This window comes from Suricata suricatta, chromosome 13 (assembly GCF_006229205.1).
Source record: "Suricata suricatta isolate VVHF042 chromosome 13, meerkat_22Aug2017_6uvM2_HiC, whole genome shotgun sequence".
NCBI lineage: Eukaryota > Metazoa > Chordata > Mammalia > Carnivora > Herpestidae > Suricata > Suricata suricatta.
Window position 1 is genome coordinate 18,227,959 of NC_043712.1, and position 15,990 is coordinate 18,243,948.

The following is a 15,990-nucleotide window of genomic DNA, read 5'->3' on the forward strand; positions in this document are numbered from 1 at the left end:
CTGGTCTTTTCCTCTTCCATTGCCTGAGCTCTACCCATATGAGTGTATTGAGAACACAGGAATCTTCAATAACAGAAGGTCATGATCACCCCTCCGGTCACTTAAAGTCAGGGGCAGATATCACTATTCTGAGAGGTCATAGGCCATTACCCTCCTCAGAGCTATGTCTCTGTGTGTCCCTGTCCCTGCCCACCACAGTGCTTCTGAGGCCTTCTCTTTCAACCTTCTCTTCCTGTCCTCAATCAACTCTACTTAGCACTTAAACATTTCAGCTAGAGGGAAAATGAACTGACTTTTTTTTTTTTTAGTACTTATTGAGTACTTTATTTATTTATTTATTTATTTATTTATTCATTTTGAAAGAGAGAGAGAATTCCAAGTAGATTTCACACTACCATTGCAGAGTTGGAGATGGGGCTCCATCCCATGAACCATGAGATCATGACCTGAGCCAAAATCAAGAGTTGGACACCTAACTGACCAAGCCACCCAGGTGTTCTAGAATATGACCTAATGTTAGTAAGCATATCACCTCAGGTTGCTTTGCTGCGTTACCTTTCCCCCCAGCTCTTTATCTCTAATAAGAAAGGAAAAATCTCAATCTGTCACTCCTTAAGAATAATAAAACCTTTTCAGAGGCCCCCCAAAAGCTTCACAATCTGATCTCATGTCCACCCTAAACCAATCACTGGCAAAGGGAATGGACAAAAAAAAGACCAATAAGGATTTTCTTCTAGACGGAGAGAGAGGATCACCCTCCCTAAGCCTTATGGGGGAGGGTGACATCTGAAAAAGATCAGGGCTGTAGGTGCAGAAAATGAGGAGGATGCATTTAGTTGGCCTATATTCATCATTAGCTCCTATACAATCTGCACATCTTACAAATTTTTTTCATTAGAAAATTTCTCATTTCCTCTAAGGGGCTGCTGTAGGCATCCTGACTCTCTTAGATGGGTCTCTTCCACACAGTGATTCAGAAACCCTGACCCTTTCCATCCTGTGTTTTTGCCAACACAAAGCCTCTCCTTCCAACTGCAGGGATGATGGGCTGAGGGAGACACACCTGAGACTTGGCCATTTCCCTTGACAGTGACCACATGACTTTCACTCATATTTCATTGGTCAGAATGAGTCACATGGTCCACCTCAGTGCAGTGGAAGCTGGGAAGTGTCAAGGAGAACATAAGTATCAGTAACACTAGCAAATTATGGCACAACAGGGCAATTCACAAAACCATGAGTGCATTTCATTCAATTAGAGGGTAATCTAATGCAAGTCTCCACCCTTAACAAACAAAACCCAATCAGGAGGTCTGGTGTTTTAATCTCTTCTTAAATCTGCAACAGTTTCATACCAACTTTTTAGGCCGGGTTCAATGTATAATACTTGTGCTTCCCTCCTGGCCCAAGTCCATTCCTCCAGCATTTACTGGAAATATAAATTATGGTGTCACAGACAGAGGGTTTTTTTTTTCCATTGCCCAAAGCAAACATCAAGAATTAAAGCTTCTTTTCTTTGTTACCCTCCTGTCTCCCTTTAACTGTTTAATTTAACACCCTTATATAAATTATACACTAATATATCTTAGTCTCAGAATCCCACTTCTCTAAGTTAAAAAAAAATCCTCCATGCTATCTCTTTTCTATCAAAACTCTTCTTCCTCGTCATTATCCCTGTTTTGGCAGACATACAAAAGTCACGCCATAGCCTCATGGTCTGAGTCTCCTTGACTGAGGATTGTCTGAGATGAAGCTAAATATGAGGCAATTTGGATGGTTTCCATTGAATTCTATGGTTTTCTTGCTGGGTTAGCCTATTGCCTCTAGAAAGTTCTGGGGAAATTTGGTGTAGGCCATGTCTGACAAGAAGTTAAAGCTTCCAGCTCTGTTCCCCAAGAGACAGCAGGTCTTGTTGCTTAGCCATAGTTAGAGGAGAGGAACACGTTCCTTTAATTGGTTTGAAAACCCAAAGACATTGTCAAGCTCTGAGACCAAGAACTGGAGATAGGAAATTGTAAGAAACAGTTTTTGACTCAAATGAATTTTTCTTTAGTGGATTTTTGAATTTACCAAAATGGCATTTTTAATGCTTCCCTGTCATAATAGAAGTTACCTTTTACTTCCATGAAAAGAGTACAGGACTCAATGTCAGGCTGAAGTTAATCAAGAGAACTGCATTTGTACCCAGTTTTGCTATGGTTAGTTCTGGGACCTTGAGATTAATAGTCCCCTCTGTGAGTCTGTTCCGTCACTAAACATTAGATGAATTTAGTGTCCCATCTAATGTAAGGGGCTACATCTCATTTACCTTTGTGTCCCAGCATTTGGCACATGGTCTAATTCTATAATCATTATTAATGAAATCATATCAGTCTGCCAATAATAAAATATTACAATTTGGGTGGCTTAAACAACAGAAATGTATTTTCTCACAATTCCAGAGGCTAGGAATCCAGATTAAGGTGTCATTAGGGTTGTTTCTGGGGGGTCTTTCTTCATGGCTTCCAGATGGCCACCTTCTCACCATGTCCCCACGTGGCCACTTTGTGCATGCACAGACAGAGAGAGAAAGACTTAAGTGTATCTCCTCTTTTTATAAGGATACCAGTTATCAGAGCCCACCCTTACAACTTTATTTAGCCCTAAATGCCTTTCTAAAAATATAGTCACATTGATAGTAGGTCTTCAACATATGGATTTGAAAGTGAAAGGACACATTTCAGTCTTTAACAGAGATCTATGGGTTTCTCTCTTTATACCCTCTAATGGAAAAAAAAACCTATCTTATGCATTACATTTCTTACTGTCAGCATTGCCAAATGTAAAAAATTGTCACTGCCATTAAAGCAGAAATATTTGGATAATTGAACTTTAGAGACAAATTTAATGCAATTTTCACTGTGGAGAGGGTCTCCAGTTTCTGCTAGCCTCCAAGTATGATACACCTCTCACACGAAGTTTGTTACAAAACCTGAAAGTAGACCCCTTGGTGTACATACTGACAAAACTGATTTTATATGCTTGAAAGAATCCATCTTAAAATATGTAGAGGTTGTTTTTTTGATACCTGCAATTGAATTATGAAAGTTTGTAATGACCTCGGGACTTTACTGAAATTGAAATGTGCAAGTGTTGAAATTGATGCAGGAGGACCTTCTGTTTGTCCAGATCCTTTCACCTCCTATTCAGGTATGTTCCAAGACACGACTGACATTGAATAAGTAGGGAAAAGAATGAGAGTGTGGTATGTGTGTGTGTGTGAGAAAGAGAGACAGAGGCAGAGAGAGACATGGTGGAGGCAGCAGCAAAGTCTATTGTTCATCCTATTGTGAAGACTACCTGTGAAATTTAAATGCAGGTCTCATGTCCTTAGAAAGCTGTTCTGATATTGATCAAAGTTGCTCATATCACTTGTATTGAGGAATTATTTAAGTGCAATTGAGAGCCCCAGGTGCAAAACGAGAAAGAAGACCTATCTTCACTATCAAATGAAGGTGATGAAGGTCGTCATATTAATATAAAATATATAATTATTGTATTGGGATTGTAATGTAATATACTATAATCTTTAACATTTATATAATAGTAATTCATCTTTTATTACCATGACAAATCCTATTTGAGAACTGGCTGCATTTACTAAAAATCTACCATGTGTTACATGCCTTTCATATGTCATTAGGGACCTAGCTGAATCTACTCTCCAATTACTTTGGCAGTATATATTCTACCTTCGTGATAAATGCATTACTTTTCAAGTTTATCTAAAAGTGGTCCCTCAAATTCGCTTTTGAAGGCTGATTGTCCCTTTGTCGGGGGAAGAGAGAGATGCAATGCATTAATGAACATTTTGTTTCTCAAAGATAAGGTCACAACCCCTTTATATTTCAAGGGAACAAACTAATACACTAGCCATTGCATAATAGCATGCAGTTGGCCATCATTGTGGATAGAGGTGCAGCTCTACTGATTATTTATCCTATCATGAAATTCACTGTGTGATTTTCCTTTCTTGGGAGCTCCAATGAGTTCTGGACTAAAGGCAGGGAGAATCATGCCAACAGTAACATACCTTCAAATGGTGATTCCTTGGGCCAGTCAGTTTACTAATTGATTTTTCACATTTTAACCCAATTAATCCTGGCAGCAACTTTATCAGAGAGGCACTATTATTATCCTTGCTTTGCAGAGGAATAAATGAAGACACAAAAAATGGAACCTGGCCAGGGTCACACATCCAGTAAGTAAGGGAACCTGGATTCAAATTCCTTGATCTTGGGGAGCACTATCACTGGGAAGAGACTAGCCAACTTTTGCTTGGCAGTGACCCACTGAGACTGGGTGAGCAGGTGGAGGAGGTTGGATGAGGGTAAAAAATATAGATATAGCCAATTAGAAAAACAGTTGAAGGGATTTCCAGTCATGAATAGTCTTGGGTAGGGTTTTTAATTGGCCCATATTTTACTAAAATCCATCCCAAGGCTGTGGCACATATTAGTAAGATAGCAAAATTTATTCTTTTATGTATCAAGTGCTTAGCTTGTGCTAAGTTCTTTACTTATATTATCTCACTTATTCCTTGGAACAATGTAGAGTTACATTAAAGAAGGATATCAGAGATCACTACCCAATAAAGAATGTAGGGTTTAGGCCTTAGGGCTTGGTGCAAGAGGAAAAAATCCAGTGAATTCAGACAAGGTTTGGAAAGCTGTGAGGTGGATAGAGGTGAAAGAAAGATGCATGACTCAGCTTAGAAAGAGGTGAATAAGTATTTGTTACTCTGGCAATATGGATTACGGTGGTCTTGACACATTTTAAGGATAGGACTAAACCTCCAAAATTGATCATATGATCTGACCAAATGCTTTGCATCATGGTAGAATAGGTTTGGCACACTCCATGGAGGAGGAAAGTACTTCCAGGGACAGTTGTCACAAAAAGCAATGTTGTCAGCACTACCAGAGGTGACACTAGGCAATTTCATTATATCACCACCTAAAATGGAGGCTTACTTTAAGCATCTTGAAAGAAAAGGCACAATGAAGGGAACATAAGATAACGTCTATATAAAACTAGGAACTTGAAACAAGGGTGGAAAGATCACAAGATACTAAGAACTCTCTTTTTCAGATCTTCATTAAGATAATAGCTCAATTTAATTCCATGCCAAAAAAATCAGACTTTGTGGAAATTTTAAATTCTGATTCCAGAATACAATCTACTTTAGATATCCATATGAATTATAGCTAAAAGGATGGAATAATAAAACAGGAAGTTAACAAAATAAGCTAAAATCATGACACTCAAGTGATTGTTGTTTGGTTTTTTATTTCTTGGTATTTTGGGAATTTTTTTTTACTGAAATATACTTCTTATACATATTTGAAAGGAGACAAGTGTAACTGTTTATTTCTCTGTGGGTACCATGCAAAACTATCTATCTATCTATCTATCCATCCATCCGTCCACACACACATGCACACTCATTCATATACATAGGCACACGAAAATACATACTACTAAAAGTCAGAATCATATCAACTAGGCCTCTTCCTTTAAGGGCAACAAGTAATGATCTGGCATCCAAGAAGTTGCTAGGCAAAAGGAGAGGGAGTGGGTAGGAACAACAACAGGGAAAGTAAGGAAGAGTGAGAAAGAAAGAGAGAGAGAGAGAAAGAGAAAGGAAAAAAGAAAGAAAGAAAAAAAAACCCACCATCTCCTAATGGCAGAGCTCCCACTGCAGCAACAACGTGCCAACTTAGAATGTTTGGAGAACACTAAGCGTCAGATAATAAGCCCATTGTATCTGCATCTCACAACACCAGCATTTCACGAGGTAACTTGAGCTCCCTAATTCTCCTTGTGTGGAAGAACATGAGCAACTCAACATCATTTTGGACAGACTTGGGTTTCAGCCTGTCTTCCTGAGCCCCACACTTTCCTGGGACACACAACTCCAAGTTCTATGAACTACCTCTTGTGTTGGTGAATGATCTGTTCCCGTCTTTACTCATTTCAGCCTGCTACATTCCTCTACATGACAACCTCAGCAAATTGTTGCCAGGCAGTTTTAAGTTTGCTCTTCCTCTGTAATTCTTATAACCATGATCCACCTTCCATGAGCTAGACTTCTCATATGATAGAAATAACTAGGGGTTATTGTTACAGACCAGATACAGATAGATGCCTCCAAAAACTCAGAGACCATATCACCTCTTCAGAATTACACTAAAACAAAAATCTACATTTATTAATAAGGCACACAAGGCTTTCTTGTCTGGCCCCTGCTTATCTTTCCACACACATCTTTTGCAACTGCCACATACATACAAGGTATCTTCCAGACAATCTGAGCAATTTACACTTTCCCTGAATACATCACACCTTCATGTTTCCTGTCCCTTCACAAATGTTACCTGTGTCTTTTGTGCTTCTTCCAGCCTATCACTCACCTGGTTAACATATACACTTCTCCAGTCCTTGGCTAAGACACATTGCTGATGCTTGGAAGTATTTGTTCACCACCCTCACCTACCTTTATTTTCATTCTTTCATGTTCTTCCACTTGCCTCCTCACCTCCACCATGAAAAACATTTATTATGGGATTTAGAATAGTAGATGCTCTATTATAAAATTCAAGTGTGATACCATCAATTTCCTTCTCTCTCTCTTGCTTAGCTTTGATGGACAGAATATGTCCCATTCATATATTAATTCCTAGGCTCTTGTATATGACTTGGCTCAGAGCTGGGGGTCAATGCATGCTTACCAAATTAATGGGAGAACAAGACAATATGTGAGAAATAAGGCTGCGGAGACTGGAGAAACTCCCAGTTCTAATCAAGATAAATGTGATGGATCCTCTGAAATGAAACATAACCATATGTTCTTCAAATCATTTGTACCATGTAGACAGGCTCACTTCCTCAAAAGCATAGATGTTTCCATTACACTCCTCTTAGGTTTGTATGATCTAAGTTCTCTCTCTAATCTCATCTCACACTCCACCCACCTCTCTCTCAGAAAAAAATTCAGTTAAACTGAATTTCTTTTAGTTTTGGGAATGCACCATCTTTGTCTAACTAATGCTTCCTTTCCTCCATTATTTTTTCAAGTTTCTGCATGGACAAGGCCTTCTAGAGAATAATGGCCTTATCCAATGCTACAGACCAGAGTTAGTTTCATTTTCTCTATTTTCCCATATAATCCCATTTTCTTCCATAATGTTATTCATCATGCTGTATTATAATAGTGCATTTGTTTATCTTACCTGTTGTGTTTGCGTGTGTTTTTTAAATATCCTCAACATCTAACAGAGAGCATGTCATATAACTGAAGGGTATGCAATATTTTCAGAAGGTTAGATGATAAAAATAGGAAGGAAGAAAAGAAGGAAGAGTAACAGGATATTTCAGTGGGGTGCTGCCTCATTTTCAGCTAGGTCCCAAAAATGATAAGAGTCAATGATTTGGAGATTGCAAAGTGAGATGCTTGCTCATCTATGCAGGACTGGCAAAGAAGGTGGCTTATAATCTGCCTTAAAGGAATAAATTATTTAAATTGGACATTAGAGATGGATAATCATAAAAGCATGGAGCCTATCTCTACCTTTATCTTATGACAGGGTTTAATCTTCCCTCCCCTCAGGCTAAGTGCATTTCAAGAATGCCTACATAATCAATCAAAGTGAAAATCAAAGTGCCTACATATTTTTCCTGGACTGTGAGGGAACCTCAGGGCACTGGTGACTAACCAGACTGATGTGCCCAAGAAATCTAAAGAAGAAGTAGTTGGCCAAAGAAGCTGAATAGAGGAAGTGATTGGGAAGTCATTGCACACTGACTAATTCTGAGTCCAAGGCGCAAGACAGCCAGCCAGCAGATGTCTGAACAGGCTTTTTTAATAGAGGTAGCAGGAGCAATAGTGAAAACCCAACAGAGACTGTGCAGAAGATGGTGGCCTCTTAAGGGACCAGCTGGAGGCGATGCATTCGTCCCTATCTTTTATGCTGGAGAGAGATTCCCAGAAAAGAGAAAGGGACAAAGAGAAGTCTTCAGAACACTTCATAAAAGAATTACCTTTAAACAATTGCCAAGGCCTGAGTGTTCTGATGCCAGCTCACAACAGTGCAAATCTCAAAACCTTTCCCTGCCCAGGTCACCTCTTCATCTCAGACTCAGTTTTTCTCCTGAAGGTATCAGAAACAGAATTTTCTACAAGTGGGAAAGATCATTAAAAGTATAAATTGATCGTGGTGGTGCCTGGGTGGCTCAGTCAGTTAAGCATCTGACTCTTGATTTCAGCTCAGGTCATGGTCTCACAGTTTGTGAGTTCTAATCATGCATCTGACTATGTGCTCACAGTGCAGAGCTTGCTTGGGATTCTCTCTCCTTCTTTCTTCTCCTCCCTTGCTCACTCTTACTCTCTGTCTAAAATAAATAAATACACTTTAAAAAAGTATAAATTGGAGAAAAATATAAAACAACTCATCAAAGAATACTTACATTTACACTCCTTACCTGCTATGGGCTTCCTGAGCTGAGAATAGGGAATGGTTACATTTTAATGAAGTATATATAGAATTTTAACTACTAAAGGGTACTGGACATTTTGATTGCTCAAACAAAATTACATTATGGCTTAAAATGGTTAGAAAGCACATTTCCTCTAAGGGTGAACAGATCAGCTATCTGGCTACCAGAGATTTCATCCAAGGGAGCAGAGATAGGAGAGGAAAAAATACAGATTCCTTCTGAGTACCCCCACCTAATCTGCTCATGCAATATTCTAGGAGCAGAAGAAAGGGAGGGAGGAGGGAAAAGAAGTGTTTCAGCTTAGACACTGTCTCATCAACATCAACAATTGTTTTGGTAATTTTGTCTCTAGCTTGGAGAAGGTCAGCCAAGAAGTCATGGCTCTTTCACATTAGCCAGCAAGAACCTTGAGTTGACCCATTTTCCACTGAATATCTTTTAATCATGTTCTCCCTGGTAGACATTTGGCACACACACACCCCTTAGAAACCTTTCTATGTACAATGGAAAGAATCAGCTGACCAGCTATGATGAGTAAGACCATGGGCTAATCATAGTTCTTTCTGGGTATGAGTGAGTGAAATGCTGTTGCTTTAGATTCCAGTCACCTGCAGACATGTTGGGGATGAGTGTGCTGGTTGATGGCTTCTAAGTATGCTGACAAAAATGGAACAGGCATAGAAAAGCTGGGCTAAGCTCCAGAGCTCACTTGTTTCATCTCAGTGGGCATCTTTCTGAATCTTGATGGGTCTACCTCTTAGATGGGCTCTCCCTTTAAAGGCTCCCCCTTGCCACTCACCTAAAATTTTTTCACAATCTGATGTGTGTGGGTTTTTCTAAACCACTGCTGCTTTAAAGTCTCTCCTTTGGCAGGTGCTTTGTGTGTTATCTCTTAGTGGAGCATTACCACAATCTTATAAATTATATACCAGGGTCTCTATTTTACAGATGAGGCAAAGTGTCAAGTAAACTTCTCCAAGAACTCAGTAAAGGATAAGGCCAACAGTCAACCCTAAGTCCACTACACTGAATTGTCTCTTTTGGCAAAAGGGAGAAGGAAATTTTCTGAATTATAAAAAGCCATCTTTTTTTTTTAACTCTGTGTTGTAGAAAGCCTCTACTTACCTAGTCGTAAGGAATGGTCTCCCAGACTTACCATTCAGCTCTGCAACCTGTCAAAAGCTATTTCAGCACTTGAATGGAAAGCTGTGAGAGCTCCAAGGTAGGGCAGTTCCAATAGCCCATTTTCACTCTTCTAGAATCAGCTGAGGCTGGAAGGTTGCCCTTATAAACAAACCCCATAAGGCATTAGAGATGCCCAGGATACCTTGGCCCACTCCACCTGGATACAGAGCTTTCCAAAAGAGAGCAAATTTGCCCTGTTTGACAAGGAGGGATAAGATTCCAAGAGCTCTCACCATGTCCAAAATAATTTGGACTTCAGTTTCTAAGAAAACTGCCATCATATGAATCCCATTGCATATAATTACACTTGAAGGAATCCCCTGTGCTGAGAAAATCCTAGGGTCAGCAGGAAACTTTATTCAAGGAGCTACATGTTTCTGTATCTAAGTTAATTCTGCTAATGTCTATGGATTCTTCTTATGGCCCAAATACCTGTGAACCATATAGATTGTGGGCTTTCACATCTTTCCAGTAGATTTAGACTGAGCAACTAATATTTTTTTGACAAATGACGCTTTCTCAAAACACAAAAAGACTTTAAAGAAAAGCCTATGGGAGGTCCCATCAGGAGAAAAAAAAGGGATGCATTTACTTTCCAATTCAGATTTTAGAGATAGGAAAGATGCTCTTTTTAAAATGGCTCGTTAATAAGATATTCATGTTGGGGCTGTAGTAAATTTAATCTTCAATGCCCCTCAGAAAAAAATCAGAGACATAGTATAATCTTCCTGTGGGGTAATGTTTTTATAATCCAGAATGCCATGGAAACATAAATCTATGCATGTAATGCCCATTCATTTGTAATTTTTCACCCACTAAGCTTAATACCTACATTAAGCAATGCTGTTTTCAGTAGGAAAGGCCTTTGCGACTAGGAGCCTCTTAGAAGGAATTTCAAAATGGCAGTGTTTCTCATTTATTTTTCTATATATAGAATATTCTCTCCCATGTCATAACTCATCAAGACAATGATTAAAGCTTCCTTTTATAGAAGTATTCCCTAAATTCATCCCCAGCTGAAGACCTCTTTCCAGGTGGGCTTTCTCCCTCTCTTACTTCCTTCTTTCCTTCCTCCTTCCCTCCTTTCTCTCTCTCCCTCTCTCTCTTCCTTCCTTTCTTCCTTTGTTCCTTCCTTCCTCTCTTTCTTTCCAAAATATTTAATACATACTGACATATTGTCTTTCCAAATCATTTCATATGTCAGTGAATGTATAAGCTTCTTCAAAGCAAAGGGAAAAGCATTGAACTATGAGTGAAGTCCAGTTCTCAGTGACTTTCCATGTAATTTTAAATAGATTACTTATTGGCTATACCATTTGTTCTCATTTATAAAAAGATTATTTGGTCTCCAAGGCCCCATACAATTTTAATATGCAATGGTTTTTATGATGAACTACACCATATGAACCATTTATCCCAAACTCTCCTTACAGGATATATAAAGCGTAGGTTCACTAGCTATAACCACTATGAAAGCAGTGACACTATGTCAGACTTTCTTAATTCCAATGTCTATTACTGTGTGACATGCAGAAAGAACTCAGAAGATATTCCATCAAAGGAATGAATACTTACTTTGTCAATGGCCTGGCATTTATTAAGCCCATAGACTATTCCAGACATAAAATGGGCCTTGCCTATGTAGTCATCTCAACACAAACAAAATAAACACAGTAATTCCAATTTAACTAAGAAGGATGATGGAGGTTCAGAGAGAATCAGTGATTTGTTCAAGGTGCCACAGCTGGTGGCCAGCTTGGCACCCAAGGCTGTCTGGCTCCTTTGCTTGTACTTTCTCTGCACCACTATACCACAAGTCTCTAAGCCTATCTGAGAAACAATGTGCCCACCCATGCTGCTATATTTCATGCTACTATAAGGAAAGGGCTTATTTATGCTGATCTGATCAGGATGGCAACAGTACTCAGCCCTCATTTGATGAACAAAGAATTAGGAGAGAGGTTGGGTTTCCCACCAAACCCTCCGAGGCACATCGGCAAGCCAGAGTGAAGTTGCAAAGGGAGCTGGGAAATTGCTCGCAAGATGAGATGATGATGCTTTAGGTTTGTGATCAGGAAAGCCTGCGGCTCCTGCTATTGCTGCCAGGCCTGCAGATTAAGCTTCTTTCTTTCTTTCTTCAAAAGCAAGAATGCTGAGACCCTAAACTTGTTTTCTTTTAAATGCTATAAGCCTTTCAGGAAACAGCTTTCTCTGGGAACCTGCTCATTACAGAAAGCCCCTTGAAGAAGTGCCAAAATGTAGTTAGCAGGGAGGGGGAAGGGGAGGGGAAAATGTTGGGTTGATTCAGTTGAGCCATTTGATGGTGAAAGTGCTTTTATCAAGGGAACAGAGAATAGCCTGGTGCCTTCTCAACCATGCAGAGCACATAGACTCCTGGGAAAGGAACTCACATTTAAGAGAACTGTCGCTGGAAACAAAGATTTCTGAAACTTATGGAGATATTAAACTTAATAATTACAGTAATAGCTCATATATACTGAGGACTCCAGGCACAAGGATAAGAGCTTTCTACTGTATTTAATCTTAGAGCCACTCTATGGATAGATGTAATTACCTTTATAGAGGAAAAAAATGAATCATGGAGAATAGAAAGGACTTGCAAATCTCACGTAAGTAGGACATGGCTGAGACATTATTGAACCCTGGTCTGCCAACAAAGTACACATTACACTGTTTCATCTTTCAATATCTGAGGAAAGGGACCTCTGGATCCATGAGACCAAGGTGGTGATGGTGGAGGGCACTTATGGGGAAGAGCACTGGGTGTTGTATGGAAAACAATTTGACAATAAAATATTATGCGGAAAAAAAATAAAAAATAAATAAAATCTCCCAACTAAGAATGAAAAAAAATAATAAAACAAAGTAGTACCCAGGATAGAGAAAGTGAAGGAGTATTTTCATGAGTTAAGATTTCACCGGTGACAACCATGAAGTCACTCCCTTTTAACACTGAAAAAGAAAGACCTGAAGCTCTTGGGTACATATCTGTTGCCATCTCCATGTGTCAAAGTTTATAGGACATCAACAAGGAAGGTGCCACTTATTTCTGAGCATCATCCATGTATATAGGCATCAAGACTTGAAAACTTTATTCTTGGAATCATTTCTTGAAAAGTTCCTTGGGGGGAAAATTGGGAGGCAAGGAACCATTAGTGTAAAAGCAAATATCTTAGGCTTTTGAATTAGACAGCTCTGGCTACGCACCTTCACTTTGACATGCATTAGTTCTCTGGTTATGGCCAAGTGGCTTAACCTTTTAGAATCTTGATTTCTTCATTTGTGAAATGGAACTGAGAAGTATTTACATTGTAGGGCTTCTGTGAGGTCAGAGAACATTCTAAAATAGTGGCTAAACAGAGTAATCATTAGAAAGAAATCCTGTGATTGTTGGTGGATTTCATGGTTATTATTGATGATGTTGATGTTATTCTAGGTATGGTTGTGGTTGTTGTAATTATTATTATTATTATTATTATTATTATTATCATTATTATTTCTATTCTAGGAAAGAAAGCTTATAGGTGCACTGGCATGGATTGATTTCTCAGACTAAGTAATAATTAATTACTTTATTTAGAGCCATAACTAATCAAAACAATGACCTATAATTACTAGGCAATTGCTATGTGACAGGCTTAGTTCTTAGTATTTTCACCTGTGTTAGTCACCATATTTGTTAGTGAACAAAATGTTATTCACTTAGAAGGTGAGGGAAATGAGGCATGGAGAAGTTAAGTAATGTCTTCCGAAGTCACAGGGAGAGTGTTTGGGTGAGGATTCATATCCAGGAAGTCTGAATTAGGCAAGTTTCCCATGAGCACTTACAACAGGTAATTGCCTATATCAAATATTTATAAACTAGGTTCTATAGATCTCTGGAAGCTGCCAAAAATGTGAAATAATCCACAGGAGATGGACTCCATAGTCTTCATACCCCTATCAGCAGAGTTGTTGTTCTTACTTTTATATATAAAATTTTCATAATAGGTCCCATTAAAATAAGGATTATGTGGCTGACAAGCATTAATAAGTTGGTCTAGATAAAGTGTGCTTCTTGGAATAGAAGTTCATGGGGTTTTGGCACACCTGGACTGGTGAGGACCCCAGAGCGATAGGGAAGGACCATATTTAACACTGTGTTGGCTTCCACTTAATTTGTTCAAGATCTGATCCTATTTATGTTGGAACTAAAAGGTGATTCTTCTCAATTGGGAAGGAGCATATGGATAATTTGGGTATGACAGACTTCACTACTACCACCGCCACTGCACCCCAATCTGGGCACTAAATAGCCTGAGAGTTTCAGCACTCTCTTTATGAACAGCAGCCCTGCAGCCAAGTTCCTGAATTTCTTTGTCTAATGGAGAGGAAGATACCCAGGGCTGCAAAGATGCTTGGTTGGCAGGCCTTGCTATGTGTAGCTAGTTGGTATAATTAGAATAAATAATCATTGTAATCATGTTTGTTATTCTCTTTTAGCACACACATAATTTTAAAGTACTTTTCTATACTTCTGTACTTCTTGAATTTCCTCCTAAAATGCCCATTATTAAAAAAAAAAAAAAAAGAAAGAAAGAAAAAAGAGGATAAGGGTGAATCCGTGACAGGGAATGGCTTTAAAGGAATAGAAGAGTGTCCCTCAAGCAGAAGTCTCAAGAGTTCTCTGCTGTCTCATATTATATCATTAAAAAGTCAAAATGACCACCATACATATCTGACTGAGATGCACATTTCGAGAAATCCAGTCTTTCTTTCTTTAATGTCTAAATGCTTGCTCAATGGGTGGAAAAGTGAGGACTGCAGGCATCAACTGCAGCATACCTTGATTAGCTCATTCAGACATGGAAAAACTGTTCTCTTTTCTCCTTGGTCCCTGGAGACAAAAGACACTCTGCCTGTATGATTCTTCCCCTGGGTTCACAAGAAGAGGCAAGGACCTGAAGTCATCTCATAATTATCTTTGTACTCCCCAACTACAGAACTCCCCCTATTATACTATAAGGGGTCTCAGGTGCTGATCATGTACTCATTATGTGGATGTATTATTATCTCTCCAAGTCAGTTCCTTCCACCATGCATTTTTTCCTCAATAAATGGCACTATTCTGATCCTAAGCTAACCACATCAGAAACCCATAGTGGATAGAGCCTCCTCAATCTCTTCTCCTTTACCATCTAAGTCTAACTGGTCTCATGGCCCATTCTTCTTCCCTGGCCTTTCCTTTATCATCCACAGACTGTAATTGCTACAGCGTCAAGGTTATTTTCCTTGCCTACAGGCTTGCTCTTCCTACTCCTTCTCCAGGATACAATCATAATGAGATTTCCCAAAAATTAATGTAACAGCTCAGTCTCATATATAAATATTCCAGTGACTTTCCAATACTCAGTGGAGTGCTTTATAAAATTTTTAAACTGTGGAACCTTTCCTTCAAGTGCAGGTTACAATAATACATAATACAAACAGAAAAGAGATAAAATTAGAGCTGGTTTAAGTTAGAGATGAGAAGCAAAATACTAACCAAAATACACACACACACACACACACACACACACACACACACACACACACACACACACACCAGGAGCCTGGTCCAGAATAGCTCCTAGAGAGCTGAGGAAATCAAAGGAGTTCAGTTTAAAAGTCACTATCCTGTGGGTAATACCTGAACTTTCAAACCTTATAAGTAAGACAATACACATGATATAGCAGGCTTCTCTGGTGCCCGCCGTATCCTATCAGCTCATCTGTACTTGGAGTTGTCACCATGGTAGAGCATTCCCACTTACCTGATCTACCTTCTGGGACCAATGCTCAACTGATGAGGAAAGAAGCTATTAGACACATGCTGCAGGCACCCATTTGTGAAGGGAATTCTGCAAACTTCTCAAAGGCCCTGATGAAATGGAGTCTTGTTGAGTCATAATGCACCTTTACATTGGCTTTTCTTTCTTGTCTCTCTCCCTTTGCCTGTTCCCTGACCATCTCATCTCATCCCCAGGGTAGTCTTCTAAGAACTATCCCAGTTTAAAAACTAAAGTCCCGCATCCCAGGAGCTTCCTCTGTTGTGGCCAAACCAGAATTCTTGGTTATCCTTACAATTCCCTTCCAAATATTCTCACCCAAGTCTTTGTTGGGCTCTGCTTTTTGGACTTTCCACACTAAGGTCTATTAAGTCATGTTGGAAAGCAAGACCTGTTGTTAGGACCACCAGAACTGGAATCAATTGGAATTTTAGGCACTTAA

The 15,990-nt window shown here is 39.2% G+C and overlaps 2 long non-coding RNA genes across 2 annotated transcripts; both read right to left on the reverse strand.

Moving 5' to 3' along the window:
- Window positions 1–1,118: 1,118 nt before the first annotated feature.
- Window positions 1,119–15,620, reverse strand: LOC115276638. Its single transcript, XR_003902035.1, has 3 exons — window positions 15,534–15,620; window positions 2,434–2,542; window positions 1,119–1,161 (listed from the first exon to the last, which is right to left on the reverse strand). It is a non-coding gene; the product is annotated as an uncharacterized LOC115276638 (long non-coding RNA).
- LOC115276640 lies at window positions 12,729–12,993 on the reverse strand. Its single transcript, XR_003902037.1, has 2 exons — window positions 12,949–12,993; window positions 12,729–12,862 (listed from the first exon to the last, which is right to left on the reverse strand). It is a non-coding gene; the product is annotated as an uncharacterized LOC115276640 (long non-coding RNA).
- Window positions 15,621–15,990: the final 370 nt, after the last annotated feature.